Below are 21,302 nucleotides of genomic sequence, written 5' to 3'. Positions count from 1 at the left end.
TTACATGAAAAAACACCAAAATTAAAGAACTAATCTTAAAATTTCAAATATAAAATAAAAAAGCTTGAATATTTAACAATTTAAAGAGTAAAAACTAAATAGAAAAAATTAAAGAGTGGAAACTTCTAACAGTGCATAAATAGTCTCAATTAGACTTGACAATTGAGTCAGCGGGTTGACCCATGACTCAATCCAATCCAACCCAGTTTTTTTTTGGGTTGGGTCATTTTCACATTCAGGTAGCTAAATATGGGATCTTAACCCTATTTTTTAAGGTTCGATTGAGTCAGATTTGCGGGTTGGATCAACTTTTTTGCCAGATTATCGTTGATTCAATGTCATAGGTTTACTGGGTTCGTGTATAGTGCACATCCACGATAAAAGAGAGGAATATCTTTTTCTTGATTCCTTTTTTGCATTATAGTTAAAATAAATAGTGGAAAGGTAATCAGACATGCAACCAACATTGTATTAAGATTTAAGATTTAAGACTTCAACTATATGTGCATTTAGTTGAGTGCTTTGAAGATCTTTAAGGCTTAGTTTGGGATGGATGCAAATACAAATATTTACAGTGGCTTACCAAGAAGCCCATCTTATACCAATCTTATTATAATAATGATTTGGAGTGGACCTCTATATTAACTCCCCCTCAAATTGGAGTACGGATATCATGAATGCCAACTTGTCGAAGCTGCCTTTGCTTGCAATGCAAATCATATTTGCACTAATGCAAACGCATGGAAGTGCAAATCTAATTAAGTTTTGCATTGACATTTACACTTGTCTTGTATGGTTGAATGTGGTGCAATTGATAAAACAATTTTGCATTTGTTTGTTTGAGTGGTAAAAAACAAGTGCAACAAATAAAATGCAAAGCTTGGATGATGATGATTATTATTATTTAAGTGGACATGTACATATGTGCCACATGTGGGACCAAAATACGCATTAGAACGTAAAACCATTAATACATTTTACATGTGGCCCCACCCCACTTATAAAACAATTTTATTTAGTTTATAAAAATCAGTCTTACCATCTAAACTTTATCCCTACTAAGATAGGCTCACATATACATATGTACCATGTCTAGGACCTACATAGGCATCAAAGCATGGGGTCATGATAACATTTAAATGTGTGCTCCACCTATAAACCCAAAGAACTTATAGGCAACATGGTTTTAGTGTGGAAAATCAGTTATTTTGATGGGCATATCTGAATCTTCATTTTTTACAATTGTTGATTGAAATACAAAATTCTTGAATTGGAGGGCCAAAGATGATCCCCTCCATACCTATTAACTTTAGAGGAAAAAGCATCAAATGTTGGCAAGAAACTTGGGTGGACCTAATCAGAAACCTCCTACCATAACCAATAAAAGAAAATTAGTAATAGAAAGACAATAATTTCAAAAAAATCAACCATTTCAACCATCCAATTATAGTTTCAAGATTTTATAGTATCTATCAATTGAGCAGGTCTGATCTTCTCTCAGCAATTCTCTCATATACCATAACCAATAAAAGAAAATTAGTAATAGAAAGACAATAATTTCAAAAAAATCAACCATTTCAACCATCCAATTATAGTTTCAAGATTTTATGGTATCTATCAATTGAGCAGGTATGATCTTCTCTCAGCAATTCTCTCATATTAAATGTCAACAAAGCAAAGGACGTGGAGCAAACCTAACTCGAATTCTTCATGAATATCATATACAGGTCCATGGAGCTTTCTCAAATATAAACATAACTGCTATTGATTGGACCAACATAAATATAAACATAACATTAAAATTGTCTCATGATAAAAGGATTTAAGCAATTCAATGAATATAAGAAAGGATTAATGCAAATGATTAGATAAAAAATGGATGGAGCAAAAACTCATTAAATATAAACAAGAATGAATAGAGGCTTTATAGCAATATTAGTTTCACCATGAATTGAATCATCCTCACAAATCAGACCTGAAAACACAAGAATGCTTTTCACAATCCCCAAGTTCATTTCCTATCCCAAATGGTTCTAGGTTTCTAATAGAATTTGCATATATGGTTCTTAACCTTTTAGCCGTTGTTCTCCCCATAATATTGCTTTAATCAAGCTAGGTTTAGGCAATGTCTGTTTTTGATATAGTTGAATGTAGGACATCTGAATAAGTATTGAAGTTACATATTAATAAACTAAAAAGATTTTACAGAAAAAGGTTGACAAATCAATAGAATGAAACCTAAACCATATGGATAGATTTACTGAGAATACTGGTATGGGAAAATATACTTCCAGATTTAGAATACTGCAATCACAATTCCAGTTTTTTAACTTTCCTTGGTTCCTTCTATATGTGCGATATAGCTCTAAGCCTCTAACCATACTTGACAAAGAGTTCCAGGGTAGATGGTTTGGATTGTGGCGTTCAGAGGCTCACTAGTGGTGGAGGTGGGTCCTCTGTTCTTTTCTAGCGTAGATGTTGTTAATAAGTTGGGCAATGAGTAGGTGAAGATTGTAGGCTGTTGGGTTGACTTGAATGGGATCTGGCTTGTCTCGAGGATTGATGATAAAAAGTGGATAAAGACAGTCTACAAATACCCAAAAGGGCAGAGCATCACTAGAGGTAGGTATTTTTGAGGATTTTTCATCCAATGGCTTTGAATTGTTCTGTTTTACGTTAGTTACTTCCTACTGAAAATTGAGTGGGAATAATCAGTTGGGGAAGTTAATTAAGAGTCTAAAGGTGTAAATTGATTATATTCACCCAACTTTTTCCTGTTTCTTGTCATACATTTGGAGAGATGAATGGAACAAAGATCATTGGAACTTTTTTTCCTTCAGATATCTCCATTCTAAACAATTGTATAATTAGTTCCTTGATAAATATTGGGTTGGACATATTTAAATATAGGTGCCTTCCAACGGTAATGGTTCAATAGAAGAAACTATGTTTGTCTTTGATTTTTTTTTTTTTTTTTTTGAACTAGACCTAGTTATATTGACTGGTTTTTAGGCTGTTGGTGGTAACCAATCAATGTAACTAGGTTTAGTTTAAAAAAATGATCTTTTTAATTTCTACAGGTTTGTGGCTTCTAATTGGAGGTCTCATAGGGGTTGTAGTAGTGGTACTTAATACTAATGTTGGTTTTATTATGAAAAACTATGGACAGGCCTAATGTAGATTTCTGAATTCCATTGCAGAGCTATAAACAATCAAAATGCCAAAAACCCCCATTCTATACATCAATGCCTAACTGTAAATTAGCATCAATTCCAACCTTGCATCTATCTCAAGTGTACTTTGGGCCTAGAAAGTCTAACCCTGGGCTGAACCGTCATTCTCCCTTTTTATTTAAGACATGGATGGAATCAAATGTTTTAACAAGAAAGTATGGTATACCTTAAATCATTATAGAACAGTTGTACATTTCTTTCTTACTTGGTCAGGATCAAAACAGCCACCTAAGGAGCCTAGCTGTCAGAAATTCTTGAAGGGGAAGAAAATATTAATCAGTGGTTGTATGCTCCACTAGGCAGCAAAACAATACAGGTAAAAGCTTTATAAAGAACATATCCCAAATTCCCAATAGGCAAAATTACCGCAGCCTATGATCTCTGCAATGGTTGGTATGATTAATAAAAGCTTCTTCATATTGAAATTGCAAACAACATTAAACACAAATTTCTTGAAATAATGATTTACAAGCCATAGGGATGGAAATAATCAAATTTACATAAATGCTGTATTGGGATATGACACTTGACCATGCTGGGTTTTTCCATCATTTTTTTTATAGCATCAATACATTAGTTGTTTGTAATTTTTATAGCAATTGTAGGTTAGCATCTACATTTGTACTTTCATGGTACCTGATGGAGGGTGCCGACTTCTAAGAAGGCGACACATGGACATGACTTGACATAATTAACAACTCAACGTGATAGTCTGGCTACAACTGAGTAACAAGCTCGTTAAAGTCCTCGCAGGTTAGTTCATTACATTACAGCTTGCCACGGAACGAGCTCGCTACAGCGCGAGCGCAAGGACCCCAGTATGCTGAAAGGGAACACTCCAAGCTAAGTCTATCCCAACTTGCGAGCTCGGAGAATCAGCTCATTCTAATACTTAGGCAAGGGAACCGCCTCAAAGGCAACCTTAGGCGAAATCACCCAGGAGCTCGCTACAAGGCAACTCGCTATTGAGCGACGCGACGTTTTCAGGAAGCTTCTTATCTGACAATACCATACCCGTCTGACTTCACCATGTCTCCTAACTGACGATGCAGTCCCTGCCAGCCCAGCGGACTGCACCCACGTCTCTCGACAGGTGGCGGCGTTCCTGTCCTTTCTGGATCATGGCTCTCATTTGATTGGGCAGTACTCTGCAACGGTTACCTGCGCAACCCTGAAAAATAACGGCTGCGATAGAGGGCCAGTGGTGGTTAGCCCGATTTGACAAGAACATCAATATTTAAAGGTCCCAGTTTCCAAGGGGCGGAGGTAATTGAATTGATCTAGCGTTATCTACACTCTAGCTCTCTTTGCATTTCCTATAGCTCTCTCAGAGTTCTAACTTAAGCATCGGAGTATTCCCACCTGGCAAACTCCCCGGGAATCCTTCACCTTCCTCTTCTCAAGTACCGTCCGTCGCCAGCTAAGAGCCAGACGTCCGCCAACTAGGAGTGCCTGGATCACGTGCATCATTTGGCGTCGTCTGTGGGAACGCTTCAAAAAGCCTTCCTCTAATCTCTGCAAGTTTCTCTAAGAACTCAGCATTCATGGGGAGCGACCTCAGTTCCCCACTGTCTGCATTGGACAGTTCACCATCCCCCTCTCTGTGGATGGAGTTCCCAGCCTGAATATGCCTCAGACAGTGGCACCTGTGAGCGCTCCGCTCCCTTCCACGGTTGGAACAACCTTCGTTGAACCTTCTGTTGTTCCCCCAGCGATCAACCAAAACCAGCTTGAAGACCTGGTGCAGTGCATGCGAGCTATGCAAGTTCAAATGCAACAGTTCCAGCAGTTTCAACTTTATCAACAGCAAGTGTTGCATCAAGTTTCCCAATACCAGTATCAACAGTAGTTCCCTTCACTGCCTCAGGCCAAATAGCCGCTTCCCCCACGGCATCCGGCCATGCAGCAAGCCAAGCCCCCCCGTCAGAGCGGACGCCCCTGCCGGGGAGAGGTCTCTCAAACCCAAAATCCTTCCAAGAGCCAAGCCTTATCCCACGACAGGAAGGAGAGACCAGTCACCCCCGCTTCGCAGCCTGCAAGTAGGTCGGAGGCCTTCCAGCGGGTTAGGCCCACGTCACCTCAACACTCTCAGTTCAAGCTCCTGCTTGCCGAAAACCGGTTTGAGGTCCTAGCCACGGATTACAGGCAAGGCCCTTCGGTTCACAGCTATCATCAATAGTCCGAGCCCCTTCCTAGGCCCGTCGAGCTCAACGATACTGAAGCAAGTAGCACCAACGCTGAGCCGAAGAAGTAGCAACAGAGGCGTCGACGAGCTCGCCGAACAGCCACTCGCGACCTGTCTGAGCTCAAGGGTAAGGAGGAGGTAAGCTCAGGTGAAGTAAAAGCTATTCCTCTCCTTTCAGTTCCCTCCCCCTGTCTCTAGAACTTCTTGTTGTTCCTATGCCAAAGGACTTCAAGCTTCCTCCCCTGGATAAGTATGACAGATCCTTCGATCGGAATGACCATGTTGATGCCTTCCAGTCCCAGATACACCTAGCAAGGGCCAGTAAATCCTACATGTGCATGGCTTTCTCCACCACCTTCAAAGGAGTGGACCACACATGGTACCGGAATCTTGTGCCCGGATCAATAAAAAGATGGGCGTAGTTCATGCAAATCTTCACTTCTCATTTCGTCACCAGCAAGAGGTGCCCGAGAACTCAGGAGAGCCTCCTTGGCATAGTCCAAAAGAAAGGGGAGTCCATTCAGAGTCATATCAAGCAGTTCAATGACGCTTGTTTGCAAATACCCGACCTAGACCCCGTAGTTCAGCTCACCACGGCCAAGCGAGGCATTACCCACAAAGAATTCAAGTGGCACGTGGTTGTTAATCAGCCCAAGACTGTGACCGAGTTCCTCAAGCTCGCGGATCAGTTTATAGAGACGAAGGAGGAGATCAACCAGAAAAACGTAAGTGCGCGTGGGGTCCACTTCCCCTATGATGATGCGCTCGTTATAAAGGTACGACTTTAAAGTCAGGCATGTCCTCATCGACTCTGGCAGCTCGGGTAAATATCCTTTTCAAAGCAACATTTGACAATCTCCAGCTCCAAGAAAGCGACCTAAAGCCCGCAAATACTCCCCCAATAGGCTTCGGCGGAGAGGAAGTCAGGCTCCTGGGAAGGATTACAGTACCTGTGGAAGTCGGCACCTGGCCTAGCATAGTGAGGCTCAACCACGACTTCTTAGTGGTCGTAGCCCCCTCCCCGTACAATGCCATAGTAGGACAACCGATCACCCATGCCCTACGTGTTGTGGTCTCCACGTACTATTTGGCAATAAAGTTCCCCATGGACTTCGGAATTGGGATAGCGCAAGGTGACCAGCTTGAGTCTCGCAAGTGCTACGTCTCCGCCCTCAAAGGGAAAGCCAAGGTGGCCGACAACCTCGAGCTAGAGCGACCTACAGAGCAATGCGAGGAGCGAGCTATACCCACAGAAGAGATTGCCTCCATCCCGACATCGACGGAGGACCCAACTTGGACACTTCAGATCGATGCTTCCGTTAAGGATCCTCTGCAATCTCAACTGGTAAGTTTCTTACTTGAAATTTTAGATGTTTTTGCATGATCCGCGGCAAAGATGTCCAGCATAGACCCTAGCCTCATAACTCACAATCTTAAAACTGATCCTGTAGTTAGGTCCATTAGATAGAAGAAATGCAACTTAGCCCCAGAGCAATGGAGGGCAGTCAACGAGGAGGTTGGGAAGCTCCTCGCAACCGATTGTATAAGAGAAGTTCATTACCCGAGCTGGGTGGTCAACCCCATTCTGGTAAAAAAGGCCAACGGTAAATGGTGCATGTGCGCCGATTATACCGACCTGAACCGAGCTTGCCCAGAGGACTGGTTCCCACTCCCCAGGATCGACTGTTTGGTAGACGCAACCTCAGGGCATGAGTTGTTGAGTTTCCTAGATGCCTATTTGAGCTACAACTAGATCAGGATGGACCCAACTGACAAAGAAAATACTGTTACAAGGTCATGCCCATTGGATTAAAAAATGTCGGAGCAACCTTTCAGAGACATGTAAATAAATTGTTTGAGCCATTGATTGGCAGAAAAATAGAATGTTATGTAGACGACATAGTCGTCAAAACCCAATTTTCGCATGATTTAATACAAGACTTGCATTCAGTCTTTGAAATTTTGCGTAAGATTAATATGAAGTTAAATCCGAATAAGTGTGTCTTCGGGGTCACCTTGGGTAAATTCCTAGGGTACATCATTAACCGGCGCGACGTTGAGGCTAACCCTGATAAAATTAAGGCCATCCTAGACCTGAGACCACCCCGAAAACTGAAGGAGGATCAAAGGCTAAATGGCCGAATAGCTGCCCTGAGCTGCTTCATGTCCAAGTCGGCAGGCCGCTACCAGCCTTTCTTCAAGGCAATTAAAAGCAAAGGTTTTAAATGGACCGAAGAGTGCCAGCTCGTGTTCGACGAGCTCAAAAAATACATCGCTAGTATACCAGTCTTAACCCGGCCCGAGGAGGTTGATGTTTTAGAGTTGTACCTCTCAGCAAGTGACAAGGTGATCAGCTCAGTACTGATAAAAGAGGTAGACCGGGTCCAACGACCTATCTACTATGTGATTAAAGTGTTGCAGGGAGCAGAGATGAGATATCTAGAGATAGAAAAGTTGGCCTATGCACTAGTTATTGCAGCCCGGAAGCATCATCTGCACTTCCAAGCTCACACTGTCATCGTCCTTACCAACAAACCTCTGAGGCAAGTTCTGCTCAAGCCCGATGTCTCCAGTAGGTTGACAAAGTAGGTCGTTGAGCTCAGCGAGTACGACCTGCAATACAAGCCGCGAACTGCTATCAAGGCCCAAGCCTTAGCAGACTTCATCGCAGAATGCACTTTCAGCTCCGAAGTCCTCAGGCCGGTCGAACACGAGGCCCCCAGCTAGGGCGAACCCGAAGTTCCTAGGCCGGTTGAGCTCGAGCACCGTGAAGCAGCAACCAATGTAGCATCTCACCTACTTAGGCCGAGCACGAACTGGGATGAGGAGCCCTGGATCCTTTACATAGATGGCTCATCAAACCACCAGGGCAGTGGAGCCGGAATCATTCTGTACGGCCCAAGCAGCACAAAACTGGAGTACGCACTACGCTTCGAGTTCGCAGCATCCAACAATGAAGCATAGTATGAGGCGTTAATAGTCGGGCTGGCTCTAGCCAAGGAAGTGAAAGCCAAGCATATCGTCATCTGCAGTGATTCCCAGCTCGTGGTCAATCAAGTCACAGGCGAATACGAAGCTCACGAACCAACCATGACCACTTACTTAGCCAAAGTAAGAGACGATCTGCTTAACTTCCAGTCATACTTCATCAAGCAAATCTCGAGATCGGAGAACGCTGAGGTCGATGCCCTGTCCCAGTTAGCCAGCACCCATGAGAACAGTGTACATAGAGAACCTTCCTCGGCCTAGCATTCTCGGGGGGGGCAGAGGAGGCCACTCCTGTCGTGCAAGCAGAGCCAAGCTGGATCGATCCGCTCACAAGCTTCCTGCTGCAAGGGACCCTCCCTACAGACCGTAATTCCGCCAGAAGGGTGAAGCGTCAGTCGACCAAATACGTCATAATAGACGGATGGCTGCACCGGAGGTCCTACACTCTCCCCTACTTGCGTTGCTTGCGACCTTCCGAGGCCAAGCTCATTCTCCGCGATACTCATGAGGGCTCATGCGATAGACACTTGGGGGGCAGGGTTCTCGCCAAGAAAGCGATACGACAGGGATACTACTGGCCAACAATGAAAGTAGATGCGATCGAGCTCGTTAGAAAGTGTGACAAGTGCCAGAAGCACGCCAATATCCACCACCAAACTGCCGCCGACCTAAAGTACCTCACTAGCCCGTGGCCTTTCACAAAGTGGGTACAAGATGAACCCCTCGTAATGATCATAGCTCGGAACGTGCAGAACTTCTTCTAGAAAAATATAGTGTGCCAATTCGGGTTACCTCGAGTACTGATATCCAACAATGGTAAGCAGTTCGAGGACATTAAATTCTAGAACGGGTGCCAAGACATGGGAATTCAACATAACTTTACCTCAGTCGCACACCCTCAAGCAAACGGCCAAGCGGAAGTCACGAACGGAGTTATACTCCACGGACTGAAGGCACGCCTGTACCGAGCTAAAGGACTATGGGCAGATGAGCTACCTAGTGTTCTATGGGCTCATCGGACCACACTGAAGACCGCTACAAGCGAGACCCCCTTCAACCTCACCTACAGCACTAAAGCAGTCATCCCCATTGAGATCGAGGTTCCCTCACTACGTCAAGAAGCGTATGGTGACAAGGCAAATGAAGACGAGCTATGCACCAACCTCGACCTACTTGATGAAGTACGGGACCTCGCATAGCTCGGTACTATAACGCTAGGGTCAAGAAGAGGAACCTCCACGTAGGGGACTTGGTCCTTCGTAAAGTTATGGTGCTCGAGCCCGGTGTTGGTAAGATCGGGCCAAATTGGGAAGGACCCTACCGAGTAAAGCGGGTGCTCGGGGAAGGAACATACGAGCTCGAAACCCTAGAAGGGAAACAAGTACCTCGGGTATGAAATATTGTCAACTTAAGGCAATATTACCTATAAATTACTGAGTAGACCACGAGTCACTCCCAGAGCCTAAGGGCCAAATAGCCAAGCTAACGAAAACCTCGGCACGATAAGACCCAGTTGCCTCCATGGCATGGGCGAACTCCAAAAGGGGTTAGACCGTAGTCGTCCCCCCCCCCCCCCAAAGCCTAAAGGCCAAAACGTCGAGCTAACAAAGACCTCGGCACCATAAGACCCAATCACCTCTATGGCATAGGCAAACTCAAAGAGTGGACTATAAGTCACTCCCCCAGCCTACAGGCTAAAACGCCGAGCTAACGAGAACCTCAGCACCAAATAAAACCTACTCGCCTCATCAGCATAGGCTAAGTATTAGTACTGAATGCATAGGCAGCTCGGGTGTGAACCCCATGATGTGTAGCTCACCTCGGTATACTAGTTGAACCCGATAAGGGACAACCTACATCAACTTAACCCAAGTGCATACAGGTCGGGCATATGCTTACTATGATAACCACCTTGGGGTATACCATAAACTCTCCCCGAGTACTGAGAAACAATTCGGAGAAGCAATGACTAAGAAACCCCACTTCGGGCTTTTAGCTCTAATAGTTCGAGTCATAAAGTCACTCCGGAAAAAAGTGAAGAGCAAACAACACTTAGCAGAAGAAAGAAACATCTCATTACTAGTTCTTATAAACAAAAAAAAAACAAAGAAAAAGCAGGGCCTAACAGCCCGAGACAGATCATCAAGAAAAAAAAAAGAAAGAAATACTTAAAGTCAAGTTCAGACACCCAGGAACAACCACTTCAGAATTCAGTCAAGAAGAAAAAACAAGAACTATCGGCCTCAAGGTTACACTGCCTCCACGTCCTCGTTGTCCTCAGGAGAGTCGGGCTCCTCCTCCTCTGCCATGTCCGTCGTTTCTCGGTCCAGACCCTTCATCATTATGCCTTCAAGGTTGAGCCCGAGGAACTTCTTTCGGACCAGCCATCGGTAGAGTTTGAATCCTGAACGGTAGGAGCTCGAACCATACTCCACCTGGATGTTGTGCTACTCCTGGGAGTCTTTGAAGTCCCACACCGCCTTAGCTCGCTTTGCCTCCACCATGGCGTCAAAGTTTCGAGACCGATCCTAGAGCATGGACTCCAAGTTTTGGACTTACTAGCGAAGGAGCTCCCTCTCCGCTATCACCCTCGATGACTCCTCCCTGTAGCGAGCGCTCTCCTCAGACAACTAGGCGATCTATGCTTCCTCATCCCGAACGAGCAGCTCTTGAGCCTCGCTCCCCTTACGAGCCTGGAGGATTTCACCTCGGGCCTGGTGAAGCTCGCCCCGAAGCTTTTGCACGTCCGACCTCTAAGTGAGGGCATCCTTGGAGTGAATGTTAGTCTAGAGGGCCATGGCGTGGATGGCGGAGTTCACCTGACAGCAAAAGGTCAAGGTTAAAAAAAAAAAAGGAAGAAGAAGGGAAGGAAAAAAGTAACCACTTACCACCATGCAGTGAGCTAAGGCCAGCCTGGCGAGCTGCCTAGTGTCCATCCCTCCCCAGTCGGTGACCTCCCCGTGGGTGACTGCCTGCCAGCTCCTTAGCGAGGCCATAAGGAAGTAGGTGATGCTTTCCTCCTTCCCCTCGGTAGGGAACTACGGGAAGGCGATGGGGCGGGACTGCACAGATGGAGGGTATTGCCCTTGGGGCAGGACCCCCCTTTCTTCTGCGCCACCTTCTGTGGCTACTCCCTCAAGCGGAACTGGAAGAACCTCTAGCGGCGGCAAAACAAAGGTTGGATCCATAGGAGCCTTGAACTCAGCGCTCCCAGAAGTGGACGCTCGATCAGGGCGCGACCTCTTCGCCTTGCACTTCTGGTTGCTCAACAGAAGGCGACATGCATCTACACCAGACATGTTGGCTACCAAAAATCGCAAGGCATTAGTCCAGCAAAAAAAAAAAGGGGCGCAACCTAAAGGCAACCTACCAGGGCTCAGGCCAGCTTGCGCGAGCTTTTCCTCGGGCAAATAGTCTAGCAATGGAAGCCAATCGCTGCCCAGGATTGCAGTGTCTCTCAAACTTTTGGATCCAAGTCAACACCTGAATCCTGGATGGCGGCCCTCCAGTGGGTCAGGAAGGGCCACCCTTCAAGGTTGTGAACTACAAAATAGTCTTGCTTCCAAGCCGGGATCCTGTTCGGTAGTTCGTGAAGGAGCTTGAAGCTGGGACGGGGAGAAAAGTAATAAGAACGCCTTTCAGAAGGCGCTCCGGGAGAGACATTCTTGATGGAAAGAATAGAGGAGATGATGTCGAGGTCGAGAGGAAGACAATACTCATAAAACGAAGAAATTGTCCCAACTACATTTCGGATTGAGTTGGGGTGAAGTTGGTCTATAGTAACATTAAAATGGTTTAAAACCTCCCCTATCAAAGGATGCAGAGGAAGACGAAGGCTAGCAATTAGCTGTTCATGGAAGATCACAATTTCGTCGTAACCGTGTTCCCAAGGATTGTCGCCGGATGGGAGACTGTAGATGAGATTTTCTGGGAAGGTGAAATTGAAGGACCAAGGTCCTGAGTCTCTCCATCGATATGGAGGAATGATCGAAGCTGTCTAGCTCCCTACCCCGAGAAGTGGAAGCCATTTTGTCGGAGGCCTCTGGATCCTGCCCCCAAGCTCCCCCTGAACTCGAAGGGGCGTCATCTGGGTTAATGCCCCAGGGAAAGATATGGTACAGGTACCCAGACATTGCTGACAGAACAAGTGGACTCACCAGGAAAAAGTTGAACCGAAAGAACGGTGCGAACAGGAGAAGAGCTCGAGTAACTAGGCAAAGGCACGATCTCAAATCCGAAAGCAAGGCAAGTTGGCATGAGAAAAATGAGGCCTGGGGCCCTCCTATTTGTAGCCACTATGCCCACAAACCGACGGATAAAATCAAGGTGAATCCGACGGTTCGTAATCAAACTGCCTGCATGTCTTCTGAAACTGAAATATGACTGGTTGCATGTCTTCCATGATTAAGGTAATGCCGGTTGCACATCTTCTGAAACTGAGAGCCGTTTTAGCACTTGAAGAGTCCGGAAATTGCCTAACATCCGCGTGTGTATTTAATGCGATCAGTCAATCCAGTTTGAATTTTGGGTCAAATCCGCCCGTCACCTCATGAACTCCCCGCGCAAAGAGTGAGACCCTTAGCCCAAGGAGTGGGGGGCAATTGATGGAGGGTGATTTTACCCAACCTCCTAAGAAAGCGACACATGGACATGACTCGACATAAGTAACAGCTCAGCGTGACATCCTGGCTACAACTGAGTAACGAGCTCGTTAAAGTCCTCGCAGGTTAGCTCGCTACAGCGCGAGCTCAAGGACCCCAGTATGCTGAAAGGGAACACTCCAAGCTAAGTCTATCCCAGCTCGCAAGCTCGGAGAATCAGCTCACTCTAATACTTAGGAGAGGGAACCGCCTCAAAGGCAACCTTAGGTGGAATCACCTCGGAATACCTCCAGGAGCTTGTTACAAGGCAGCTTGCTGTTGAGCGATGCGACGTTTTCAAGAAGCTTCTTATCTGACAAGATCGTACCAATCAAACTGCACCACATCTCCTGGCTGACGGCGTAGTCCCTGCCAGCCCAGCGGACTGCACCCACGTCTCTGAATAGGTGGCGGCATGCCTATCCTTTCCGGGTCATGTCTCTCATTTGATTGGGCAGTACTCTGCAATGGTTACCTATTCAACCCTGGCAAATAACGGCTGGGACAGAGGGCCAATGGCGGTTATGCTCGATTTGACAAGAACATTTGTATTTAAAGGCCTTGGTTTCCAAGGGGCGGAGGTAATTGAACTGATTTAGCACTATCTACACTCTTAACTCTCTTTGCATTTCCTACAACTCTCTTAGAGTTCTAACTTAAGCATCGGAGTATTCCCACCGGGCGAGCTCCCTATGAATCCTTCACCTTCCTCTTCTCAGATACAGTCCGTCGCCAGCTAGGAGCCAGACGTTCGCCAGCTAGGAGTGCCTAGATCGCGCTTCATTTGTACCAATCTATGGACCAGTTTCCATTTGTACTGTTCATGGTGCATTTTGAAAGAAATAATTCATAGAATATTTGATGGAAAAGAACATGGAAAACTTTCCTACTATAATCTATGTTATAAAAGTTTGAATATAGTGTGAAACTTTTTTTGGACAAAAATTACCCTTTATTTCTTTATTAGAGAAAGGGTATAAAAGTCATTTCATTATAACTTTAACGTCAATTTTAATGGCTATTATAATGGCCATATTTGTATATTTAATCTATCTCGGTTAAAACTATAACTTCAATTATCACTTTCCACCTTATTTAATCCCCTCTCATTAAGTCTTATATTTAAAGGTATAAATCCCATTTTTTCTTAATAAATCCTATATTTAAGTTATTTTTCACTAATAAATGGTACTAATTAGATTTATCTTAATACTTTTAACAATATAAACTCATATATTTTAAAACTCACTAAAAAATAAAAACATTCTTTATCCAAATGATGGCTAAGCAATTCAACCATTCAAATCAAATTGGTAAACCTATGAAGTCATAGTTAGGTAAAAAGAATTAAAATAAAAATAAATATAGAAAATTACAAAAATGTAAAAAATATTAGACACGTTTATGATACTTTTATTAATCAAATTAAAAAAAATAAGTGTAATAAAAAGAATTATTTTTATTGATAATGAAAATGAAATACATACTTTAGAACTAACCAAAATGAAATTATATTACTATTTGGCAAAGATCAATAGTTCAACTTTTGGGTCAAATGTATTAACATTTAATGTCATAAATAAATAATAAATTTTAATAAATGTTATAAAAAATACAAAAATGTTACAAAAAAACATTCAGGCACGTGTATAATATTAATTAATTATCATATTAAACAAAAAGTAAGTGTAACATATTAGAATTATTTTTACACGAAAATATAAAACAAATATAGAAAAAATTAAAGACGTCTATAATTCTATATTTACACTACAATTAAAAATATAAATAAGATTGTAGAACTTTCTTTTGACTAAAATCAATGTTTTAAAAACCAACAAAAAAATGAAACCGCTTTGGCTTCCGGTTTCTGAGTCATCGATTCAATCATCGCTACAACATCGCTTGCCCTCTTCTTACATCTCTCACATCTCTCTAAATGTCTCTTAAATCCTAAATTATTTGAATCATTGGTGTATTTCAAATTTAAATATAGGATCGGTGTTTGATCTCTCATCTCTTGCATCAAATTTTTAATTTCTTCATTGGAGTTGCAATTTTTTGTTGTTACAACTTAATAAGAATCATAGAAATGAGAAAACTAAAAACTAAAATGAAAAAAATAAAAAACCTAAATAAATAAAATATTTGGAATGAGTTTGAAAGCAACTTGAGAACCGTTAACCGGGTTGAACATTTTAATGGTTAAATTGTCCAGATCAACAATTCTCTTACCATTTCAACGGTTTTTTGTAAAATAGCAATTCAGGGCCAAAACGGAACCAGTGACCTAACCAGTTCTTGGGCCAAAATGATTCGATCATTTGGTCTAGCCCGATTTTTAAAAATTGACTAAAATACTCTTGTTTGAGTTTAGTCCCTATTTAACTATAAGGTTTAAATTGTAAATTAAACTACTACTTTTTACTTCATTCAATTCCCTCTATTTAAATTTTACATTTTTCTAGTAAATGAACAAAAAAATAAAGATCTATAATCTTTACAATAAATAAAAGTGTGAATGCAATGTAAATTAAACTTTCTTTTGACTAAAATCAATGTTTAAAAAACCAACAAAAAAATGGAACTTCTTTGGCTTCCGGTTTCTGAGTCATTGGTTCAATCGTCGCTACAACATCGCTTGCCCTCTTCTTACATCTCTCACATCTCTCTAAATGTCTCTCAAATCCTAAATCATTTGAATTATTGGTGTATTTCAAATTTTAATATAAGATCGGTGTTTGATCTCTCATCTCTTGCATCAAATTTTCAATTTCTTCATTGGAGTTGCAATTTTTTGTTGTTACAACTTAATAAGAATCATAGAAATGAGAAAACTTAAAATTAAAATGGAATAAATAAAAAAACCTAACTAATTTTGGCGATTGGGAATAATCGAACAAGATTTTACTATTTTATATTTTCTAATTTATATTTTAAAATAAATAAAAAAATTGGAATGAGTTTGAAAGCAACTTGTGAACCGTTAACCGGGTTGAACATTTTAATGGTCAAATTGTCTGAATCAACAATTCTCTGACCATTTCAACGGTTTTTTGTAAAATAATAATTCAGGGCCAAAACGGAACCAGTGACCTTACCAGTTCCTGGGCCAAAATGATTCAATCGTTTGGTCTAGCCCGGTTTTTAAAACATTGATTAAAATATTATTTTTTGAATTTAGTCCCTATTTAACTATAAGGTTTAAATTGTAAATTAAACTACTACTTTTCACTTCATTCAATTCCCACTATTTAAATCTTACATTTTCCTAGTAAATGAACAAAAGAATAAAGATCTATAATCTTTACAATATATAAAAGTGTGAATGCAATGTGAATTTGCTTTTGGACTAAAATTACCCTTTATTTCTTTATTTGAGAAAGGTATAAAAGTCATTTTATTTCAGCTTTAATGACTATTAAAATGCCCATAACTGTGTATTTAGTATATCTCTAACAGTAAGGGTTAAAAATGTAACTTCAATTATTACTTTCCACCTCATTTAATATCTTCCCATTGGGTATTCTATAGTGTGGATGAGAAATTGGTGGGTGTGGACTAATCCACACCACACCCTGTGGCAGGGACCAATCCACAACTGTTCTAAACTGTGGACAAACTGTGTGGAATGTACCAGTCCACACCCACAATTTCGTTCTGTAGGCGTTGTGTGAACCAGTCCACACCACACTTTTATGAATGATCTATATAGTCGATAATAAAACATCTAAATTTTGCATTTTATATGATAACTATATTGAATAAAGGCATCAATAAATTAATATTAACCAATAAATATTAATTTTAATAAAAACGATAACAAAATAATTAAAAAATAAAAAATATTTTTAAAATATTAAAAATATTTTTATTAATAAAAAATTAATATTTAAATAAATAAAAAAAAGAGTGGAGAAAGAGCACCGCTGGGCTTGTGCTAGAATTAAAATTAAAAAATATTATTTTATGGATAAAATATTTAAAAATTAAAAATTAAAAAATATTTTTTTTAAATATACAAATTAAAAGAAATAAAAGTATGTAGAAGAAATGCATTGTATCAAAATAGTGTGTGGAAATGTTGTGGATCGGGCACATCCATGAGATATATGTGTGGCCAAAATTTTAGGCTATGGATGGGGACAGTCCACGATATAGTGTGGATTGGTCCCGTCCACAACCAATTGAACAGGGAGTACATCCCGTGGGGTGGACCAAAATGGTCCATCTCCACAAGACGAACACATTACCGAATGCCACCTAAGTTTTATACTTAAATTATTAACTTTTGTTTTTTTTATTAAATTAGATCTATGTCAATAATTTTAACAATATAAACCTACATATTTTAAAACTGGCTCAAAAACAAAACCATTTTTAATCCAAGTGGTGGGTAAGCAATTCAACGATCCAAATCAAATTGATCAACCTCATATTTAGGTAATATATTTTTTTAAAATAGAAATAAATATAGAAACTTTAAAAGGTTGAAAAAAATTACACACATTTATGATATTTTTATTAATCAAATTAAAAAAAATAAGTGTAGTAAACAAAAATTATTTTTATTAAAAATGAAAATGAAATACATAATTTAGAACTGACCAAAATGAAATTATTTTACTGTTTGGAAAAGATCAATAATTCAAATTTTCGGTCAAACATGTTAACCTTTAATGTCATAAATAAATAATAAAAGTTAATAAAAGTGTGGATGCAATGTGGTAGAAGTGGAATTAGTGGCAAATGGTTACATGGTTCCATTGCACAATGTGGTAGAATTGGTCATTGACGAATCAAAGTGAGAAGAGATAGTTGGCCTTATTAGACATCAAAGCTTTGATACACAAATCTATACTATATATAAAAGTGTGGGTGTAATGTAAAACTTTTTTTAAACTAAAATTACCATCCACTTCATTGTCTGATAAAGGGTATAAAAGTCATTTTAATGCCAACTTTAATTACTAATAAAATGCCTATATTTGTGTATTTAATCCATTTCAAATTGTAGAAAAAATTGAGTACATCTATAATTCTATATTTACATTACTATTAAAAACATGGATAAGAATGTGGAACTTTCTTTCGACTAAAATACTCATTTTCAATTTAATCCCTATTTAATTGTAAGGTTTAAATTATAAATTGAACTACTACTTTTCACCTCATTCAATTCCCTCTATTTAATTCTTACAATTTTCTTTTTATAAATGAACAAAAAAAGATACACCAAAAAGAGAAAACACTACAAAAAGAAGAGTCTAGCCAAGCAAGTAGGTTTGTCAATGATACTTGAAACTTTACAACTCGATCCAATTATCACGTATTTAGATGAGGTATTTATGTAATTAGATTTATATTTTGAAATTTGCATATAATTAATAATAAAAATATAAATATAAAAATACATAAATTTTATAAAAAAATTTGGATGTTTTATTATTACCATCATCATTATCTAGAATTGCCATGTGCAAAACACGTACATGCTTACTAGTGTTACTAATAAATGGGAAAACACTGAGCTTGGGCAAACACCACAATATTCTGCAAAGATCAAGCTACAATTTTTCCCCATGGATGAAGGCACTCGCATAGGATTGGAGGAGGTAAAATTAAGAAATCTAAAGAAATATTTGATCGTTTAAAAAGTTTCTTTTCATTATCTTGGACATTATTTGACCCAGATTATCGAGGACATTCTTTTAGTCACCTCAATTACATACACCAATTCATGGAAGATTCTTATTTACTTATTTATTTTGGTAAAAGTGATGGGAGAATTCAATGACCATGTTATCAATGTATTTTCAGACATGAACATCAAAATTCAGGACTAAAAATGCCTACAATACTCTACTAATGCTATTTATAAATCTCTAAATCAAGTATTTCACAAAATTCTTTCCTTGATAAAATTCAACTCAAAGAACAACTTCACTACTTTGCATCAAGTATTCTTTTAAATGGTGGTCCTTTCTGTATACCTGATTCAAATCCAATTCAATCCATTTGCATTTCTAAAACCACAAATTCAAACTAATTTACATGACCTAGAAAGAAAGTGACCAAAGTCAATGAAGCCAAACCATCATCATTGATGACTAGATGGCAAAATGTCTTTTAGTGAATTTGTGGTCCTCTCTTTTTGATGCCATCTATTGTATTGTTCAATGATCCCCTTCCCACTCTAATGGACCAAATTCATGAATGATGTCCCGAAAGCCTGAAATTATGTTTCCACAATGTTCTTCAAATACTGGTTGAACACTTGAACCCAAGTAGCCCTATCTTCACAATCGATGAGTGATAACAAAGAAGAGAAAAAAAAAAAAAAAGCAAAAGGAGGTCACTCGTTCTTAAGTAAATATATGTGGCTGCCATTTCTCCTAAACAATGCCATATATCTGTTCGTTGAGCTTTCTACCTTTTGGTTAGCATGCCAAGTTGTGCTTACTATTAGATTAGAAGGCTCAATAGGGAAAATTGTCCTTTACAACCAGGAACCATGACCGTCAATATAAAGAGGAAAATGGTGTTATCCCTTTAATGCTTCTTAAGCATCCAAGTTTGGTTTACATCCCTAAGATCTAGTGAAGAAAAAACAACAAAAACTCTGACTTTGGTTTACAGTGAAGAAAAAACAACTACGAACTAATGTGTAAGAGCATATCATAACAACAGATCCAATGTATACGAGTATAGATCTAGGTTTTGACGATGGCCTACCTCAAAACTAAGCTTAACAAACCTTAATAGTGATGTTAAAGCTATGCTTTTCATGATATGATGAACTAAAAGCGAAAAAACAATGGTTGTATCACACAAACGGTAAAAAATCTATGAAAAATGACAAAAACTGACCTAAATTTTACCTTCTTGTAGCTAGAAAGTTGCTTGTTGCCTGAAACTTTGACTTTTGAAATGTTGCTCCAAGTTTGATTACCACCGTGATCGAAAGGAGATGGGATGCACTTATGTCTGACCTTCATGATCTCCTCAATGATCACCAAGCTTGCAAGGCTCAAGATGTACCAGCATCTGAGCACTTTGGGAATAGGGCCAACCCATCCCACATGAAAGAGAACCTAGACGAAGTCGAGGCCCCGATTGACTGATGTCTCCGTAACCTTCAAGTGTACATAGGCGCCATCAAAGATCAGATTCGACAGGTGAAGGAGGGTTGAGGTGTTGCCTCCACCAGTCAAAACTTCTCATCAACCCGAATGGAGGCCTTCATCGACTCCATCACCTCGAAGCCGCTCCCATCCTAGAGACTTAAGATGGGAGCACAGATCTGGACGACTACTAGGAAAGCTTCAAAGCCCTCATGACCCTCTACGGGTACTTTGATGTCCTAATGTACAGAGCCTTTCAAGCCACCTTCAAGGGAGCAACACGCAGATGGTTCTCCACACCCCCCTCGGTCCGTCAACTCTTGGGACCAGTCTACTAATCTCTTCCTCTCCCACTTCATCAGCAACCGACGATGCTAAAAGATTGGTGTTTCCCTAATGTCCATCAAGCAGAAGCGCGGGGAAAGCCATCAGGTGTACATGGACTGATTCAACTAGGAAAAGCTAAAAAGTAAGGGATCTTAACCCCTTGGTCTCTATGCACGTGGCCATCAGTGGCCTCCGGCTCAGACCCCTCAACTGGTCCATTTCCAAGACTTCACCCAGGAACAAAGTCGAGTTCTTGAAGAAAATCCAAAAGTACATCGCTGTCGAGGAGGCTGAAGTCAACAAGTGACACCGGTGCCTCGTCCTCGTAGCAACATCAACAAGCTGGACCTCAGGCCCATCACCCTCTAATTGGAGTCACTGAATTCATCGCTGGGAGCTCTGCTTCGGGTGGAGCATCTGCCTTGGCCTAGAAGGCATACACCAAGAAATACAATGTCCAAGGCTTGGCACTTAAAAGGTCGAGGCCGAAAGACACCATCTCCTTCTCCGATGACGACCTACAAGGGGTCTCGTTGCCCCTTGATGATGCTCTAGTCGTATCTATGACTATCGCCAACTACATGGTGAAGAGAATCCTCGTCGACAGTGACTTCTCGGCCGACATCTTGTTCTATGGCACATTCGAGAATATGCAACTAACGTTGGATCGGATCCAACCTATGGGCGTGCCACTAGTCGGGTTCTCCATAGTAGTCATCAAGCTCAAAGGTAAGATCACCCTACCATTCACAATAGGGACCGAACCTCGGCAAGTCACCCGGATGACCAAGTTCTTGGTCGTGAA

The sequence above is a fragment of the Nelumbo lutea genome, chromosome 5 (genome assembly GCF_056320005.1).
Source record: "Nelumbo lutea isolate HS-2025 chromosome 5, American lotus-T2T, whole genome shotgun sequence".
NCBI classification, from domain to species: Eukaryota; Viridiplantae; Streptophyta; class Magnoliopsida; order Proteales; family Nelumbonaceae; genus Nelumbo; species Nelumbo lutea.
Note: the sequence above shows the minus strand (reverse complement) of the source record.